The sequence below is a fragment of the Dromaius novaehollandiae genome, chromosome 2, assembly GCF_036370855.1.
Source record: "Dromaius novaehollandiae isolate bDroNov1 chromosome 2, bDroNov1.hap1, whole genome shotgun sequence".
In the NCBI taxonomy this organism is placed as follows: Eukaryota; Metazoa; Chordata; class Aves; order Casuariiformes; family Dromaiidae; genus Dromaius; species Dromaius novaehollandiae.
Window position 1 is genome coordinate 32,017,604 of NC_088099.1, and position 19,670 is coordinate 32,037,273.

The 19,670-nt window shown below is 41.0% G+C and overlaps 1 protein-coding gene across 3 annotated transcripts in view; it reads right to left on the reverse strand.

Annotated features, from left to right (window-relative positions):
* The window catches only part of LRRC3B (leucine rich repeat containing 3B), a 173,559-nt gene that overhangs the window by 109,252 nt on the left and 44,637 nt on the right, over window positions 1-19,670 (reverse strand). Inside the window, exon 3 of one of the 3 annotated variants that reach the window (XR_010387610.1) lies at window positions 10,750-10,839. The exons of the other annotated variants lie outside the window; for them this stretch is intronic. The gene's annotated coding sequence lies outside the window, so the exon portion shown is untranslated. Of the gene's footprint in view, window positions 1-10,749; window positions 10,840-19,670 lie in introns of those variants that run through there. 3 annotated transcript variants of the gene reach the window in all.

The window sequence follows — 19,670 nt, forward strand, 5'->3', positions numbered from 1 at the left end:
GTTCTTTTATTGTTCATTCCTGGTATCCAATACACATCATCTGTTGTCACTGTAAGTTAGCTGTGTAAGTACTTGACTTCTTAATACCACATATTTGAGAATATTTCTTAATACCAGGGAACAACTCTAGATACCTTCCTAACACAGGTGACCCAGGAGCCATTGAGGTGAGGTGCTCTGTTGGACCTCGTACTTACAAACAAGGAAGAACTGGCCAGGAATCTGAAGGTCGGAGGCAGCCTAGGCTGCAGTGACCATGAGATGGTGGAGTTCAGGATCCTGCAAGAAGGGAGGAATGCAAAAAGCAGAATCACAGCCTTGAACTTCAGGAGACCAGACTTGACCCTATCCAGGGACCTGCTTGGAAGAATCCCATGGAATATAGTCCTGAAAGGAAAAGGGATCCAAGAGAGCTGATTGATATTCAAGGATCAACGCCTCCAAGCTTAAGAATGGTCCATCTCAACAAGAGGGAAATCAATCAAAGGCAGCAGGAGGATGAACAAGGAACTTTTGACAAAACTCAAACATAAAAGGAAGCATATAAGAGATGGAAGCAGGGACAGGTGACCTAGGAGGAATGTAGAGACACTGTCTGAGCATGCAGGGTTGGGGTTAGGAGAGCTAAAGCTCACACAGAGTTGAAACTAGCAAGGGAAGTGAAAGGCAACAAGAAGGGGGCTTCTGTAAGCACACAAGCAGCAAAAGGAACGCTAGGAAAAATGTGGGCCTGCTGCTGAAGGGGGTAGGGAGCCTAGTGACAAAGGACACAGAAAAAGCAGAGGTACTGAATGCTTTCTTCTCCTCAGTCTTTACAGATAAGACTGGCCTTCAGCAATCCCAAGACCCTGAGACCAGAGAGAAGTCTGGAGCAAGGAAACACTTAAAGAAATTTGACTTACACAAGTCCTGATGGGATGCACCCATGAGTGCTGAGGGAGCTGGCCGACATAATTGCGAGGCCATTCTCTATTATCTTCAAAAAGTCATAGTGATCAAGGGAGGTGCCTGAGGACTGGGAGAAAGCACTTGTCACTCCTATCTTCAAGAAAGGCAAGAAGGAGGACCCAGGGAGCTATAGGGTGGTCAGCCTCACCTCGATCCCTGGGACAGTGATGGAGCAACTAAACCTGGATACTATTTCCAGACACATGAAAGACAAGAAGGTGATCACGAGTACTCAGAATGAATTTACAAAGGGGAAATCATGCTTAATCAGCTTCATAGCCCTCTACAATGAGATGACTGACTTGGTAGATAAGGGGAGAGCAGCAGATGTTGTTTACCTTGACGGTAGTATGGCTTTTGACACTGTCTCCCATAACATCCTAATGGACAAATTAATGAAGTACAGGCTAGGTAAGTAGTCAGCAAGGTGGAAATTGAAAACTGGTTAAACTGCTGGGCTCAGAGGGTTGTGATCAGCAGCACAAAGGCCAGATGGAGACCAGTCACTAGTGGTGTCCCCCAAGGGTCAATACTGGGGCCAACACTGCTTAATTTCTTCATCAATGACCTGGAAGATGGGACCAAATGCACCCTCAGCAGGCTTTCAGATGATATACAACTCAGAGGAATGGCTGGTACACCAGAGGGCTGTGCTGCCATTCAGAGGGAACTCATCAGGCTGGAGAAATGGGCAAACAGGAACCTCATGAAGTTCAACAAAGGGAAGTGCAAAGTCCTGCACCAGTGGAGGAGTAACTCCAGACACCAGTACAGGCTGGGAGCTGACCAGCTGCAGAGCAGTTTGCAAAGAGGAGCCTGGGGGTCCTGATGGACAACAAGTTGACCGTGAACCAGCAGTGCATCCTCATGACAAAGATGACCAACAACATCCTGGGCTGCAGGATGAAGATGGTCGCTGGCAAGTCGAGGAGGTGATCCTTCCCTTTACTCAGCACTGGTGAGACCACATCCAGAGTGCTGGGTCCTGTTCTGAGCTCCCTAGTACAAGAAAGACATGGGCCTGCTAGAGCAAGTCCAGCAAAGATGGCTACTAAGATGATTAAGGGACTGGAGCAACTCTCATATGAGCAAAGGCTTAGAGGGCTGGGACTGTTCAGCCTGGAGAAGAGAAGGCTTCAGGGAGGATCTTATCAATGTGTATAAATATCTGTTGGGGGGTGGGGGGTGTCAAGAGGACAGGAACAGACTCTTCTCAGTTGTGCCCAGTGACAGGATAAGAGGCAATGGGCACAAACTGAAACACAGGGAATTCCACCTGAACACAAGAAAACACTTCTTTCCTCTGAGGGTGGCTGAGCACTGGAACTGGTTGCCCAGAGAGGTTGTGGAGTCTCCATAACTTGGAGATATCCAAAATCTGATGCGATATGGTCCTGGGCAACATGTTCTCAGCAACCTTGCTTGAGCAGGTGGGTTGGACCAAATGATCTGTGGAGTACCCTTCCAATCTCAACTATTCTGTTATTCTGTGAATAGGACTCAGACCTCTTACATGTTAGGAAAACTTAACGTAGTCTTTATCCATGAGATAGCCTGTGATTTTCCCCCATGAGAAAGGTAGGGTTAAAAATAATACTATTTTGAGATTAATAAAATGTTTTTGAATATTTTGAAAGGGAGAAGGTTTGCACCAGTCTAAAAATGTGACCTTCATAGGCAACTAATACAGGAAAGAATACAGAGATAAAACTAATTGCAGAAAAAAGATGAAAAAAAGAGAGAAAGAAGTAACTACAGGAAATAATTGTAGATCTTAAATTAGGATAGATGGATGAAGGAACATGTATTGAGATAGTTACAACACTATGCTGCCTCAAACTCCTACTCATTGAGCCCTGGCAAGTATAAAGTTATGAAAAGTAAAGTCTTATGATATATGAAGAGAACAAAAACATTAATTTCACTGCACTTTAAAGAAGATACTGGCAACATCACTCCACAGGGCTCCGTGAGAAGTTCTTCCAACTTTTCATCACAATTCCAGAAAAGAAAATAGCTCCAGATGGTTTTGTTTTCTGTTTCCATAAGAACACTTACTTCTCAGTAACTTCACTTTAATAATAGATGATGGGAAACCTGAACAGGTAATTTCTGTGAAATCCTGAATCTGACAATCTATGTGTATTTATCTGCAAGTGTTTTTCCACTCAAAAACTGTTGGATCACAGTATAAGATGTTCAGGAAAACACATACAATTTTTTTTTTCAGTCTAAAAATCATTACATGCGGTAGAATAGAATAATGCCAAAAAATAGTAAACAATAGGAAACCAATGATAGATTAAACATGGACCAAAAGAGGAAAAAATGAAGGACAGCTGAGCTGAAATCTCCCACTAGCTTCCAGACTATCCTGTTGCATCTTCCTCATTTACTCAGACTACAGAGTGCAATCCTCTTCAAAATGCTCTGTAGAAATAAATGTGCAGTTTCAGCTATGCTGAAGTCAGTGGTACTACTTTGATGAACAGTTTGGCCCATCTGTCTTCAGTACCATTGTATTCACATAACACTCTCCTGCTGGATATCAATCCCACTCTATGTTAGTTTTTTTAAAATCAACTAATTAGACTTGCTACATAAAAGACAGGTCTTATCATTAGCCCCCAAATACACAGAATTTATTAGTGTCTACAAATAATATTATTAAACATTTAGTTGGTGTCTATTTTCTGAGTCTTTTAGTTTTAGCACTTGCTTCATGAGTCTCATATTTTTCTTATGCAATTGTGAGAGCTAGAAGTGTTTTTCTTCTCAAGCTGACAGGCAACTTTCTCATGTAGACCAGTTTACTACTGCTGTTTTGGTTTTTGGTCTGAAACCCTATCAAAAGGCAAAAAATCTCACAATAAAAGCATGGGAGTCATCAGTACCCTATGAAACGTGAAAATCAATTCTGCACAGTGGGCTTGTCTAGCTAGTCCCAGACAGTATATACTTACTCAGAAGAAAAAGTCAGACAATTACATTTTAACCAGAATTTTTAGGAAGACAATCTCCAAGACAGCAGAGGATATACTAGAAGTGTAGGCATGTCTTTTGCCCCAAAGAAACATTGCTTCATGCTGTTGAAATTGCATATGCAGAATCACAAGGAAGAACTGAACATTTAATTAAAGCAGAAATGTCAATGTGAAGAAAAAGAGAAATGTGGCAGCAGGAACAAGGAGATTAAAACATACTCATGTCTTTCATCCACAGCTTTTGGTGCTTAATGAATCCAATAAACACTTTAGATAATGGAGGACTGTTAACTAGCTCAGCAGGCTTGCTAGCATGTATTCAAGGTCGGGAGACCTCATTGCCCTTGTTTACTGACAGAAGTCTAAGTCACAGCAGGATTTTGGATTGGGTCTGTCTTATTACATACTACTTCTGATAAAGTGGTTCCTCTACACCAAGATCCAACCCCCACTGTTCTAGGCTCTGTATATCCAGATAGAAACCTAGCCCACATCCTAAACAGTTTATTGTCTAAATAGATTAGCTAGAGACATTATTAATCTATTTCACAGATGAGGAATTTCAGCAAGGAAATTAAGGGACTTGACAAAGTCCGAATGGGAAATCTTAAGGGACTTGACAAAGTCCGAATGGGAAATCCATGATGGGAGCTGGAATTGAGCCCAAATATATTGAATTCGGGGCTTTAAATACAAGCTCATTCTTTGTCTTTTTATGTTGGTAAGGGCTATGTTGCTAGTGGGTAGCTTCCATACAGAATAAATTAACGTGTATTTTCAGTATTGTAGACAGAAAGGAAAACTGCAAGGAAAGAAAGAAAGAAAGAATATTCTTCATTAGATAGTGATCACAGTCAAACTCAGTAAGATCTTCCATCTTGAACTGACTCCTGGCAATTTCTGACTCCTTACGGCATAGACACAAGGATAATCAACAATCAAAAAAGTTATACACAGTAAACAGAATTGTATCTCCTATAATCACACCACTACCTACATTGCTGCTATGCTGTTACATACACACATGCTCTGCATAAATTCCCAAAGGAGTAAGCAGGCTGTTTATGAAAGTTAATAGAAGAATTATGCCTCTCTGATAAACAGCTTGCCTTATGAGTGCTTACTAAAACATCATAAGTGCATAAATCATGTGTCTCTATTAATTTAGATTTATAGTCAACATATTAATAGCCACCCTTCCAAGTAACTATAGGCACTCACTTATTATTAGCAATCTGTAGTACTAGAACAGGAACAACACAATAACAAAAACCTACCTATTTTATTTAAATGCATTTATCATGGAGAAAAATGAACATTCGCATCACATAGAACTCCCAGCCCAGGAATTTCAAATATCCACTCTCAAAAATGCTTGTAGGATAAACCTTACCACACACCACTTCTCATCTGAGACAGACATATCAAGAAAAAAATAGCTCAGGTGTGCAGGAGAAACAGAGTCTCCCAAGTACAATATTATTTAAAACATTACAAATCAAAACTGAGACCCTGACATCTAGCTGAAGAACAAGGAGCAACCTAGCCTGATTATGTTCTGAGGATGAAACTCTGCCTCAGGAAACCACTCTCTGTAATTTTTTTAAATTACTATCAGCTGTAAAGGGCATCAAAGTGAACCCACCCATTCCAATGACATCACTAATGTCAGCCTTCAAAGGTATAGCAAAGTTTCAAATCCTAAACAAACCTGCTGTATCATTTTTCCAGATATATGTGAAAAGATGTGGTTTTAGCTACAGTAACAACAACTCTGATTCTCTATGAGAGAATTTATAGTAGAAATACATTAAAATTAGTGTTTGAATAATCTGTAAGCAAAAGCTTTATATAATGAAAAGGGAAGGAGAGCATGTCTAGAAATCTTCAGGCATAAAACAATGGGGTTTTTTTCTAAAGAAGTTTATTGTTCAGGATTTGAAGAAATAGTTTTTATCTAATTGTCTCACAATATCCCTAAAGTGCAACATTCCATTTTGACTGTACGATCAGGGAAGTGGCTGTAACTCATACTTCTTCCTTGGATTGCACCTTCCCTGCTCTGCTTCAGGAATAGACTCCTCTTCAACTTGAAGCATCCTCAGCCAGTTAGCCTATATTCCCACCATCACATAAGGAGCATTCATTCACTGGCTTCCAAAATGTCAGAGCGCATGTTTTCTAGAATTTGTGCATTTTGATCTGGAGAGTCATTAGTGTTTATACTTAAGTCAAAACTGTAACTGCAGGTCCTGGAGACCTGTTCAGTCTTGCTTTAAACTAAACCACGTCATTCTTAACAGTCCTATGAGAAGCTGATGATGCATGATGAGACTCATGCTGCTGTAACTGCTGTCATTGGTACCCAAAGTAGTCAGCTTAAAGTTGTTGGATATGTTTGTGGAAGCTACAGCCAATCTCACAGTCTGGACACCACCCAGTACCGCAGAGTAGCCCAGTCTCTTACTAACCCAGTGTTTTATCCTAACTGAATCAACCAGGATTTATTAGTCAGGCACACTTGGAAATGCTGCTACCCTGACACAGGTATGCCACATGCTTATATACTGGTGTGTGCACCACAAGAATGTTACTGGAGGGGTGCCTCAGAAGAGCTGAATTTATTTCTGTGCACAAGGGCCAGCTGTGCTGGTAGCACCCTCCAGCTGGCTTCCCTGTGCAGGTCCATACATCGTTGTGCCTCCTCGCTGCCCCCTTCCGAGCATTCTCACAGCTCAGAGCACAGGCCTTAGCGCATCCACAGAAGGGACAGGGAAGCCTTGCAGCTCCTGAAAGAGGGTCACTTGTTTTCTGTTATTCCAGCCTCAATCCTTGACTTGCTGCCCCAGTGAACATTAAAGCCAGATGAGTATCTTCAGCTTAAATCCAGTGAGTTTACATGCTATACATACTTCATGCTAGCTCATAGAGGTGTTATGTGGAATCACACCACAAAGAACTTTAAACTTTAATTTCAGTTACCTCACAAAAAGCTTTGGTTCATAGCGGCTGGAGGATATGTCCATACTTGCACTACATTAGCATCTGATACTTTAACACCAGGCACCTATAGTTTCTGAGCACTTGGCATTACCACAGCAAGAAGGCAGGAGAACATCGTACTGGAAAGAGACAAGCTGGAGAAACCTTACTCTATTTTAAACAACCTTCCACTGTTCATACGGGTCTTCTACAAAGACCAAGTGAGTTAGGAAGATGCTGATGTCAGTTTACATAACATATACCTCCAGGCTGGTGCACTGTCCCAGGGTAAGGTCTCTCCTTTTCAGCAACACTTCAAAACACTCTTTTTCTCTTCTATGGCTACCCCATTCCCTTGTCTTTCCTCCAGCACACCCATCAGCTCTCCCACAGCCATTTTTGTTAGATTAGCAATTCTTCTGTTGGTTTTACCTATTTAGATGCTCTTTATCTCTTTTTTAATTCTTGATTTTCTTCTGGTAAAATCCAAAATGGCTTATGTCCCCAGCCTGTTAGGTATTTCCCATTCTTTAGTCAACTGGATAATTGAACACTCACTCACAGATTTAACTGTTCTCTTTCAAATAATTTAAAATAAAGGATGTAGTTCCTTCTGGGCTGGGCAAATTAGCAGTTTGACTCCTTATCATCTGGAAAAAAATGGATTGAAATAACATCTTCAGAAAGAACTGCAACAAAAACAGAGTGGTAGGAGTACCAGTTCCTTTTCTTGTTCCCAAGATTCCTCAGACAAGCTCCCAATACCTTTCAGTTTTATAACCGTTACTACAGCCACAGTTTGTTCCCTTTTCTTTAAAGGAAAAATGGATGTGAATAGAACTCACAATAAGATATTTCTGGCATCTGATATCAATCATTTCCCTTCTGAGGGTAAATGTGGCAGCAGTAAAACTAGGCTGTTGTCCCAACAATAACCAATCTGTTCCTCTCCTTTTTTAAAAGCTTGTCACCAGCTGCCTCTTACAGGCCAAATACCAAAGAGGTCTCCAGCTCTCTACTCTGTTTGTTCACATAACAGTCGCACTTGCAAATTGTAATTTATCTGGTGGTCATCTGTGGAAATGTCTCATTTTCCCTATGCACATCTGGCCTTGCACATGTAAATAGGAGCAAGAGCAATTTTGACAATACGAATTTAGAAGTTGCTCTGGAAAATGATCACTAGCAATTGAAATGGTTTCCTCCAGAGATACAACCTCAGGTTCCCTAGAATCACTGCCACAGCCCCTGGCAGAGAAGAAAGCACACATCTCCGTCTTCCCAAGTCCAGTCTTCACAATAGAAGTATGTAGGTATTTACTAATCCCTCTAGTGACAGAGTCAATTCCCTACAAAACCCTAATTCTCCCACAATAAAGCCATCACAATGCACTGTATTTTCCTATAGGGAAGTTAAGCAATGAATTTCAGAACTCATAACTCTCCCATTTTGGAGCCTTAAAATAAGAAAGTGGTGTGGAATAAGATATATTCTAGGGTATCAAGGTTTTGCCTTAGCAAAGAATTCAATGTCCCACCTATGAAAAGAAAGAAAAATCTAACTGTAGTGTGAAAAAGCGCTAATATGCACATCTCTCATTCAGGCCCTTAAAATTTCAGGTCCAGGATTAAAGACCATAACCAAGACATAAAAAGCTCTGGACATTACTAGCAATCATAGGTGTCTAATGCTATCTTAAACATGTGAGGAATGCCACCTGCCTTCCAGCTGCCTCTCCCACCCCATGCACATGCCTAAAGGTGTCTAATGCTAGACACCTGTGATCAGGCAGCTGAATCCCACTGTGGGAATGGAAACTTAAAATACAAGCTGCTATGCTTGCTCCCCGACTTCTCCTGCAAAAGAGGACAAGTTAACTTTGTGGTGGCTACTGCCCAAAGGAGTTAGACAGTGCACCCCCAGGTCCTCCACTGTGCCCAGGTGTCTGACTGCCTCAAGCAACCCTCCAGGCACTGTACACTGTTATCACCAGTAGCTTCTCTGTTCCTATTTTCCTTTTGCAGCAGTACAGTTTGAAGGGACTGGAGCTGTGTGCTGAAAAACTGATACCCAGACTGGCAGGTCATACTGAGACCTAAAAATGAGGAAAAGGATAGAGAGAGGCAAGGCAAAGTTGGGCATTTCTCCAAAGTGTGAAATAAATCAACTGGAAGAAAATGAAATGTCAATAGTTGTTACTCAGGGTGGTTGTTTTCACTGAAGTCAGCAAAGGTTTCATATAGGTGTGTGACTCACTACCAACCAGAGTAGAAAAATAAATAAATAATCAAAAAGAACCTACTCTGACACTGGATTATATGAAAATAAGCCTTTCTCCCAGTGACATTACCTGTACTTAGCTGAGGCAAAAATGTTTGCAATAAGAGAACGTCAACGCTTTTTAACACCAGAAAGAAACAAAACAAAACAAAACAAAACAAATGTCTTCACTACACTAATTTTACTCTCTTTAAGAAGAATTCAGCACAGTGTTGGAAAAGGATATTCGTCCAATAAAACGAACTTGCTACTATTTATAGTACCTCACTTTTACATTTCAGTTTGATCATAACACATTTTACAGCCACTGCTAGAGGCTAAGGAATGACTCAAAGGAAATTCTTGATGCTGATCCTCTGTGGGCTGTCAGTGCATGCTGGAGTGTTCTGAAAAGTGCATGTGTGAGCACAAATGGACATGTGCTTGTGAGTGTGAATAGTATTCCTTGCAATGCCTGTCTCCCCTTCCAAAGCTATCTGTCAAAGGACAGGCACTCTTAATAATAACTCTTGTTGCCAAAATCATTTTACACCTCTTCTATTTCAGAGTATGTACAACTTGTTGCTATTATACTGCTTGATGGATTTCAGAGCACTTGCACTTTGGAAAAAGGCAAGAAAAACCAAATCATCTTACTACCTTTCATTTGGCTGCCAGAGGATATTTTGAGACATTTTGTAACCAGATAGTCTGAGATGTTTCAATGAGGAGCAGAAAGAAAATAGATCTTCGATGAAATGTAAGGGTTGAAATATCAGTCAGGGCATTTTCATACATTGACTGAGCTGATATGCACTGGTGAAGGAAAGAAGTCATTAAAAAGATAGGCCTCAACTGCCTTGTAAAGTCAAATTTTTTTTTCGGTCTGTACATTTTTGAAGATAATAACAGGATTTTCACTGTGGTTTAAATTCTTTCCAGTTGAGTAATTTGTGTGACACTCTCTCACGGCACTCACCAGCTTAATAGCTATAACTTCTGGGTTTTAGTGCATATCAGAACACAATTGCATTCATCACAATTCATGTGCCAGAAAGCAGGAGAAAAATATTTTCATCTGACAAATTAGGCACTGCCTCCTCAAAACAATCTAATATTTATAGACATTTTGACAGACTAATGAATAGATAGATACATTTGCATATCAGGACAAGTACTAGTTTCTAGATGAAAGAACAGAGCAATGTGAGAAAACATTAAAGAAAGACAAACATGTCATGTACGTTCTGATTATACCATCTGACTGTCAGGAAAATAGAAATTAACTTGCTAGCCACATCTTAAGTAGACATTTCAGCAATCAAAAAAGCTTTGAAAGTTTCACCAGAGCTTGATTGATTTAGATTTTTGGAATCTGTTGGTACTAGCTAGATTTTGGTTTTGCTATTGGATGCCTTTAAAATGATCACTGAAAGTTATTTGCGAGTCTTCAAGGAACCCAGCATCCCTGGGGCAAGGTTGATACATGCTTTAATTTTAAGCAGTAGAAAGGAAGGATATCCAATATCTTATCTTTGTGATGATATTATTATGTAGGAGAAATCTGACCTTATTGTTATTCAATCTTCAGCAGGCTCATTATTCCAACCCCTCTCATGCATATTTGTACTGTCATCATCAACAGGAAAACTGGTATAATGAAAACTGTAAGAAGAGATCATTTAATTAAAAAAAAATCTGCCATCTAATCAGCGTAAATAAATAACGGAATATTTAAAAGTCTGGCATGGTACTGTGGGAATTAAGGCATTAGTATGTTTATGTGAGAGGTGAGCTACAGCAACTTTTTTATTGGTAGGTCTTTTATGAGCTCTAACAAAATATAACAAAGTGAAAATAAGTTCATAAAGAGTATGTTTATAAGCTGCCTTGGAGAGCCTGGCTGTGAATAAACAGACTCACTAGGAAGACTATAGAGACAGTAGCTTTGGTATGTGGTCTACAGGGATCATAAAGGGCTTTGATTAACACCATAAATAGGAGTTTCTGTCATAGATGTTATTAAGCTGTTTTAAGGATTTTAAGGAACAGTGTTTAATCAAAGCCAGAAATCACAGCTTTATAGAAACGGCTGGCCAGTGTTAGGACAGAGAGAAAAAAAATAACATGAAAGAGTTTTTGAAGACTACTCTGGAACCTTTACTTGCACTGATTTGCACTTATTTTTGCAAGGAGGTCACAATAGGACAACCTTGACATGAGAACAGTTGTGGAATGATGCTTATAATACAATAAAATACAATATGTGCCTCAGTCTTGGCTTAGAGCAACTGTCTTCAGTTGACTACAAACTGGAGAGGAGGAACTAGGAGGATAACTACCCAAAAGATGCAGGCAGCTCTTATTCCTTCTTACTGTTTTCTGATGGGGGAGGGAACAATATTGTAAGGCCAGTGCTTAATTTTCCGCATGTTAGGAGTCCCAAAGGAAGAAAGAAAATGATTCTCTCAGAGGTGTGGCACTTTCTGAACACTTTGCTGGATGTGGGGGGTTAAAAAAATGGAGACAATGGGAGTGACAGTAGCCACTAGGTTTGCTAAGGTGATTTGCTTTTACTCCTGCAGCACAAGGGAGATGCATGTGGCCCACTCAGCTCTCAGAATAGAGCAGCTCTTTAACACAGTCCCGACAGCAGCCTTGTACTTCCCAGAATAGAAAGTAATTTTGTCTTAATGGCTAGATAGGGATTGCTCGTATAACACACAGAAGCACAAGAAAATAATATAGCAATTATTTGCTATCAATTAGCAAGGTAGGTATCTCACAGGCAGTGCTTTCCCCACTAGTGTCTTTGGCCAGAACATGGAATGTCCCTGGGAGAGAAGTGGGAGCTAACAACGAACTGCAGCTCCATGAACGTATGGGGCAAGTGTTAGAGATTGACCTGTGTTTTCTATATTTGTCTGCAAAAAAGTTATCCCACAGACTTGTTCTCAAAGCATCCCAGAGAGTAAGCACCTCTAGTATCCCCGTTAATGGAGCCCTCGCTTTCCTGAACGGGTGACTAGAGTGTTCTTCTGAGCTATATCATGGGTTTGACACATGAACAGTCCTACCACAACTTCTGAGCTACTAGAATAATAAGCCTCTTCTTTGTTTCTCTCCCCATAGTATTTTGTAGAGTTTCCTGAATATAAACATATCTCAAAGAATTAGTATATTAATACACCACCTAATGTTCTCTATCTAGCCATTTTTCCATACTTTATTCTCTCTTCTGGGTGAAAAAATCTTTATCTTCCTAATATGGCCCTGAGGCCTTCTGCCTCCCAAACTCAGGCCCTGCCACTGGAGCTCTTTCAATTAGATCTTAGCTGTTAACTCCAATAGTACTTGTGGACACATATTCTTGAGCAGCTCTAACATCTATGGATGACAGTGGTTTGTGCTGGTTTTACTGATTTCCACCCATACTCAGTTTACAATAGTGTTATCTTGCAAAATTAAGTTGCCAGGACAAGTCAAGCTTGGGATGGGCACATCTGAGATTTTAATCAATCCCACTAAAAACACTGAAGAACAGGAATAACCCCCACTGTTTAAATTTTAATTTTTCCATCTGTGCTGCTGTTGACATAACTGTGTTGCAAAACAGAGCATAGATGCATGTGTAAATGCTGTGATGAATAAGTTATGGGAGTCACCGTGACTTTCAAGAGTAGAGAAAGCTGGAGCTCTGAAGAGAGGGTAGGACATCACTCTGGGAGGTAGTTCAGTCCTGCTGCTATTGCTGCTTACTACAAAGACATGTTAAAGCAGAATATGGCAGGAGGGTATGGATGCTGGAGGTTCTGGCTTCAGAAGGAAGGATTGCTTCTAACTACAAAAACGGAAGACTCCTCTGAGGTTATCCTTCTACCTTTTATTTGGTTACTTCTCTATATTTTGAAAATCCATATCTCTATTCTCATTTTTCCAAATTTAATTTCACTGTATTCAACTTAACACCTATTTTAGTTTTATCATGTCCTTTACAAAATTAGCAAAGCAATCAGAAGCCCAGGCCAAAAAAGAAGAGATGGATACAATAAGTCTTGCTACTTTGTGGAGAGAAAACCTGGCCTTACTCCAGGAAAAAAAAAATATATATATATATATATGTATATATATACACGTATGTATGTATGTATGTACGTATTTACTTCATCTTCTGAGCTGTGCAAATAACAAAATACCATAAATGTATGGTCTATGGTAAGCTATACTGCTAGTCAGCTAGGTGGGGACCAGCCTGTCCTTCTCCCACTCAAAACCTCCTTAGCTCCCAGGCAGTCAAGTGGCAGAACTGGCTGCATCAGCCTAAAATATTGCCTGTCTTTAGCTACACCTCCTACCCAGCCAGCTGCTCTTGATCTTTGGCTCATGTGAAGGGGCATGAATAGGTCCAGAGACTGGCTGAATTAGTTATAAATGTTTTTCTCCCTTATATATGTGAGGATTCCTGTGTTTTCCTTCTTGCCTTCATTTTCTCTTGAAACCCAAAGAAAAATCAGTGAAATAACAAATACAATGAAAGTCTGAATCATTTGACTTGAAATTTGACACATGCTTATGTCTTTGCAAAAGTTTCATGCAGTAGCACAAGTCAGGAAATGGGCTAATAGAAATGAACGTGCACACACACACCTTGAGAACCAGCTGAAAGATTAGTTAGCTTGCAGATTCAAAAAATGTTGGGAGTAATCCTGGAAATGCTGACTGAGGTCAATATTCCTAATTCATCTCCTCTTAGAGGTAGTTTGTAATTCAGCTGAGCACTAGTATGCAAGTAGTGACTATTGGCTTATTGAGCAGTTAATAGGATTGGGCTGAGCTGAGATTTTAGTTATCCACTATAGATACCTCCTTGAACTCAGAGAGCTGCTAGGCCCTACCACCTCAGAGCACACTGTCTGGGCAGGACCTATCAGGTCTGACTGCCAGGCTGAGGCCTTGGATTTGGTTCTTCCATCGTCTTCTCAGGTGATGTGGGGCACACCAAAGCTCTGTGCACACAGGTACAGAGATGTCTTCTCAGAGACAAAGGCAGCAGTCAAGGGTGGGCTGAGCGTTGATGCCACCACCTAATTCCCTTGCCCCAAGCTAGGTGACTGTGACAGTCCTTACAGAATTGGCACCTTTCCTTAGAAGTACACCTATGGTCTTCTGGATCACCCACCATCTTTGTGGTCTTGGGAAAAAACACAGCTTTCATGCATGTGGACTAGTACCCAAAAGACAGCTCCTTTTATCTAATTCTCTTAATTCTCAAGACAAGTTGTGTGACTAAGTGGTACCAATTGAATCTGTTCTTCTGGCACAGAAGGAAAGTGTGCTCTTTACACTTCTGAGATTACCATCATATATTCTACCTCAGACATGATGGTTATGAGACCAAGGTCAAATGTTATATTCTGATTATAAAGGTGTAAGCAATGACTAACCTAGTACTCAGCCTTTTTATGGTTTTAATTAAATATCCAGGACATAAGACTGAGCTTGTGACCATGCTGTGTTCGCTCTGTACTTGGGTGCAGATTTCTAGAAGGAACCCCAAGTGCAAAAAATTAAGCCTGCAAGGCTATCAACTGCTTTTCCAATACTGCTGCTGTCCTTGAGTAACTCATCTCCTTTGATGATATAAAATGTATACAAGCTAAAAGCTCCAAGAAAGAATTTCTATCTTCATTGCTTTAAAAATCTCCCAGCGATTATGATTATGGGTTTTACAAAACAAATACTGGTAAGTGCCCAAATACACATAAATTCAGATATGTTGGTAAGAAGTAAGAAATTCTCTACCTTGGCTTTTATGTTCAAAATGTACATATCCCTCAAAGCAGTCTCCTCTATTTCTATATATGGCTCTTGTTGTTCTTTGAATAAAGTAGGCTCATCCTGATAACTAATTCAAAGAACTGCTGTTATCACATATATAAAGCTCTCCAAAGCTAAATTAAATATCATTCTGGAGCAAATACTCCCAGTGCTTATGTGCACATGGTGAATGGGAGCTGGAGGTTCCCAAGGATATTTTACACCACTACATTAAATTCTGAATAACACAAATTTGCAAAAGTGTTCTTTCCCCTGTACGAAATAACACAACCTTAAGACAAGATGACACAGGCATCTTACCTCTCTTTGGTTCCTTAAGCTAATTTTAGTATCTGCTATACAAATTTATTGTTGGTTAAGACTTATAATCACTGCCTACCATGGGGCAGTTTCAGCTCCTGGCAGATCTATGTCTAGAACTAGCATGTTTGGTAAAACTAACCAGGCTGTAGTGAGCTATTCCTGACCTTTGCATGTTTTTTATGTATTCTTACCATTTAGGTTTCCTGTTACTCTTTGCACTTTAGATGAGACACACTGGAAACTCAGATGACTACCTATGTTCCCGTTTGTTTTCAAGCCAGCAAGCCAGAACAATAAGATTCCATTCTGAGCAGCACTTTATATAGTTACATATATATTACTCTATGCAGATAAAAATAACACATACATATTTATGGAGCGATACTAGTGATGATCATTAACAGTACAGCCAATTCACACCCAGTCTAATTGCCTCCCTTGGTCCCATCAGCATCTGAAAGCAATATCAAGGCAGACTGAAACAAACTAAGTGGATATTTTAAGTATTTTAAATCATTGCTTAATAAAAAAAGAAAGAGAGTTATTGCCTAAACAGATTTAATGTTTGGACTGTGTGGGTTCCTTTTCCAGGTTGTATTCCTATAGAAGATGAAAGTACCATGACAGATGGAACTGGTGGTGAAAAAGTCTAAGGATTCACAGGCAATCTGTTGGAAATGAGACATGTCAAGAGAAAGTCAGCCCATCATTATATCAAAGCAGGTGACCAAAAAAAAGGGGGGGGGAGGGTGTTCATGACATGGCTGTGAACAGGAAATTTGGTGAAAAATAGTAAGAGGAAACTATCTCAGTTTCTACTTGTCCCGATCCAATATCGGGGGGGGGGGGGGGGGTTCGTTATGATCCCACGGATGAGATTAAGACGCTAAAATCAGTCAAATATCGTACAACCTTTTAACTTTATTTTCCACAGAGTGGGGAGAAAAGGTGGGGGGAGAAGGCAAAGGGGAGGAGAGAGAGAAAGAGAGAGAGAGAAAAGGGGGAGAGAGAAAGAGATATCACCACCCGTGGATCCAGCGGCGTCCCGTTGGTCCTCTTCACCCTTTACTGTTGCGGTTTCTGCTGACAAATGTGTTGATTCCTCAGGTTCTGCCCTTCTTTCTCAGGGCCCTGACAAACAGGTGTTGTTCCAGCAATTAGCACTGCCCCAGCAGTGACAGTAGGTGTTATCTTCCCAGGTCCTGACGAGGAGGATATAATCCAGACCCCCCCCCTAATTAACACTGTTTCAGCAGTGAGGGGAGGCTTTGTTTCCCAGGGTCCTGGCGCCCAAGCAGGCCTTATTTCAAAGCCTTGACATCCTCCCTCCCGGAGTGTGAAGCATAGGAATGCAAACTGCTTGTAACTCCCTTATCTTTCCAGTCTGCACCAGCTCTGGGGCCCTTTCTCACTGAACTAGGGAGTGCGGCTAAGCAAGTTTTATAAAAGTTGTGTTAAGCAGCAGTAATTTGCAGTCCAGGTCCCAAAGTCTCTGTCCAATCATGGTCCGGTTCAGCGCAGGCTCGGTGTGTCCCGCATGGTCGCGGGAGGGGTCGCAGCAGCTCAGTCCTGTTTCCGCTGGGAACAGATGGCTTGTTTGGGGTTTTGGTTTGCTTGCACCTTATGTACCAAGAAATGTTCAAGGCAAAAGTTCACTCATCTGTCCGCCACACTACTATAGGAACACAGAATAATTTTCACATTTATTTCATCAAGCTATTCTTCAGTATTTTACAGGTAGCTCTACAGATAATTAGTAAGAATCCTACCCAGAGTGCAGTCAGATCAGATGAGTATGTTGGCTGTATATGTTAGAGTCTTAGTTTGTGTAGAACTGCTTGTGAAATAGGAAGGGCAAAGCTGTCAAAACGTGGCTCTGTCTTAGAATGAAGTTTACAAAAAATGAAAACCTGAAACCTCTGCCTCTTGCAAGCTCTTTGCTTTTCTTAAAGACCACTTTTAAAGTGCTCTTTAAGTCCCTTTGCAGTTCTAAAGATGAAAAATAAAGTGACTTTGGGGATGTATGAAACCACTAAAAGAGACAACAGAAACAAGATGCCCACTGCTAACACCAAAGAATGCATACCATATACTGGAAAGATGATGACAGCCAAATAATAGATGATAGTAACTTCCAAATCCTAAGTATTTTTCATTCCTCAAAATGATATATTGCTGTATGTTCATATTCCACAGTGGCCTTATACTGACACACACTGCTTGTTTTCTACCTGCTTTCAAATCCCATGGCATCCAGTGTAACAACATTGATACCCCCAATGGACTTGCTCAGTGATACTGTATTTGCAAAATATATACATATATTTTTAAAGACGCAGATATAAGACCCTGCATTTTTATATTCTGAATGAAGAAGTCTATTTCCATGCTGAAATCATCTCCCAGGCTGCAGTTCTACATTCACTGTGGTAGCCGCACTAACTATAAGACAGAAGATCAAAGTGAGAAGGTCAGTAGAGAGAGCTAAAGCAGTAGGTCTAAGTTCAGTTCCCAGGGATGGCACTACAAAACTCTGACCAACCTGCTCAGAAAAGCAGTGTTGTTGCCCTATGACCATGACATTATAGCGAAACATTTTAGCAGGCCCCTGAGACTATTTCAGAGGCTGTGCAACTGTGCCAGAGCCAACTGTCGAGAGCCAGAACATTAGCTGAAAAACATGGAGAGTCAGACAGTCCTACCTTAAGTGGGCCTCATAGGGATTTGCTTTGCAAAAATACAAGGCTATGCTTCTCTGAACAAAGGACTAATAGGAAAAAAATAGAAAAAAGAGCATGGATCAAGGGCAAGATCAATTGTGCCTCTGTCACCACCACTGGCAGGGCAGGGACAATGATGCTAGTCATTGTTTTCTGAAACAATCCATAATAAGTAGGGCTAGTGGACAATTATTTTCTCATCCTCCTCCTCCCCCAAAAAGCACCCCATTTCTCACTGAATGTATCTAGTTTCAGCTTTCAAAACCTGAGGCCTAAACTGAAGCCTTTTTCCTGATGAATAAAAGAGCAGTCTATAGCTCATTTTTATCTTCATTTAGTAAACTAAAAATATGGAATCTCCTTAATCTCTCCCCATACTACTTGCTCAGTGGACGAGCATTCTTGTAACTCTTTGAATCCTTCTCAGTTTTCCAACAACCTTATTGAAGCAAGGCCACAGTCCCTGAACACTGCTCTCTAGTCCCACACACCAAGGGAGTCTGCCCACCTCGTCCCGGTTGACCACCTCCCTGCTCCTGCATATCTGAAGACAGTAGAAGATAAAGATACTGTAGCCACAATTTTGCAGTAGCAATAGATGCTCTGCCACTGCCTTTAAATACTGTCACTGTTCTGATATCACCTTTAAAACAAGGTCTTTCTACACACATAATGGTTCCAGCAGAAGTAAATTATGGGCTCGATGCAGAAATTAACTGAGAGTTTATTAGTTGGTGTTCTTCAGGCCAGCGTGACCCTTCATAAAGAGATATGATGCTGAATTTGAGGTCAGCCCCCAAGAAAGCAATGCAGTGGTATCACCTGGCAATGTACTGTTCCAGTGAAGGCTTCCCTTCTAGTCTTAGAAAGTCTATGACTCAGTCAGCCACCTAACCTCACTTTCTCTCAAATAAAGAAGAAACCTTTCATTAACGTTACTTGTACAGGTTAAAGCTGACGTGCACCATGGCACAGCTCCCCATGCAGATATTGCAATCACTGTACAAGTGACCTAGTGACACAGAGGCACAGCAAACAGCTGCGAACAGAATGAACAAAACTTACCTGGGAAAGAAAGGCAGAAGAAAGGATGAAAGACACAAATGCTTTCACCTCCCTAGGATACAGTTTAGTAAAACAGTCCCCCCGTCCCATCCCCTGGCCCTAGCACTACTCCCAGTACAAGCAGCATCCTTCCCTTTCAAGTTTCTTGCCCATCTCCTTTGCTCTTAGATGAAACATCTCAGGCTCGCCCTTGGCCTCCCCCATGGTCAGGTATTACAGCTGGTCCCTGACGGCTTCTGCAAGGCAGCACTGAAGGACTCCAGGGATCAAAGCAAGGGGAGGGGAGGCAGAAAACAATCTCTGCCCTTTCTCTCTCTGTCTCTCTCCAATTTCTTTATCCTCTGATACTTCCTTGTGCCGACAGAGCCCTTCATTTCACTACCCAGCTGGATATTTTCCCCCCCACTGCCTGACATGAATTGAGTCTGTTGGCCTCCAAAGTAGAAACAAAATTAACTGCTCAAAGTTTCACGGATTATCATAGAGCTCCTGGGACTGTAGAAAATACGCTTTTCCAAAACAGGGCTTTCAATGAGACCTTCAGCCCTCCCCCAGGAATACTAAGGGCCT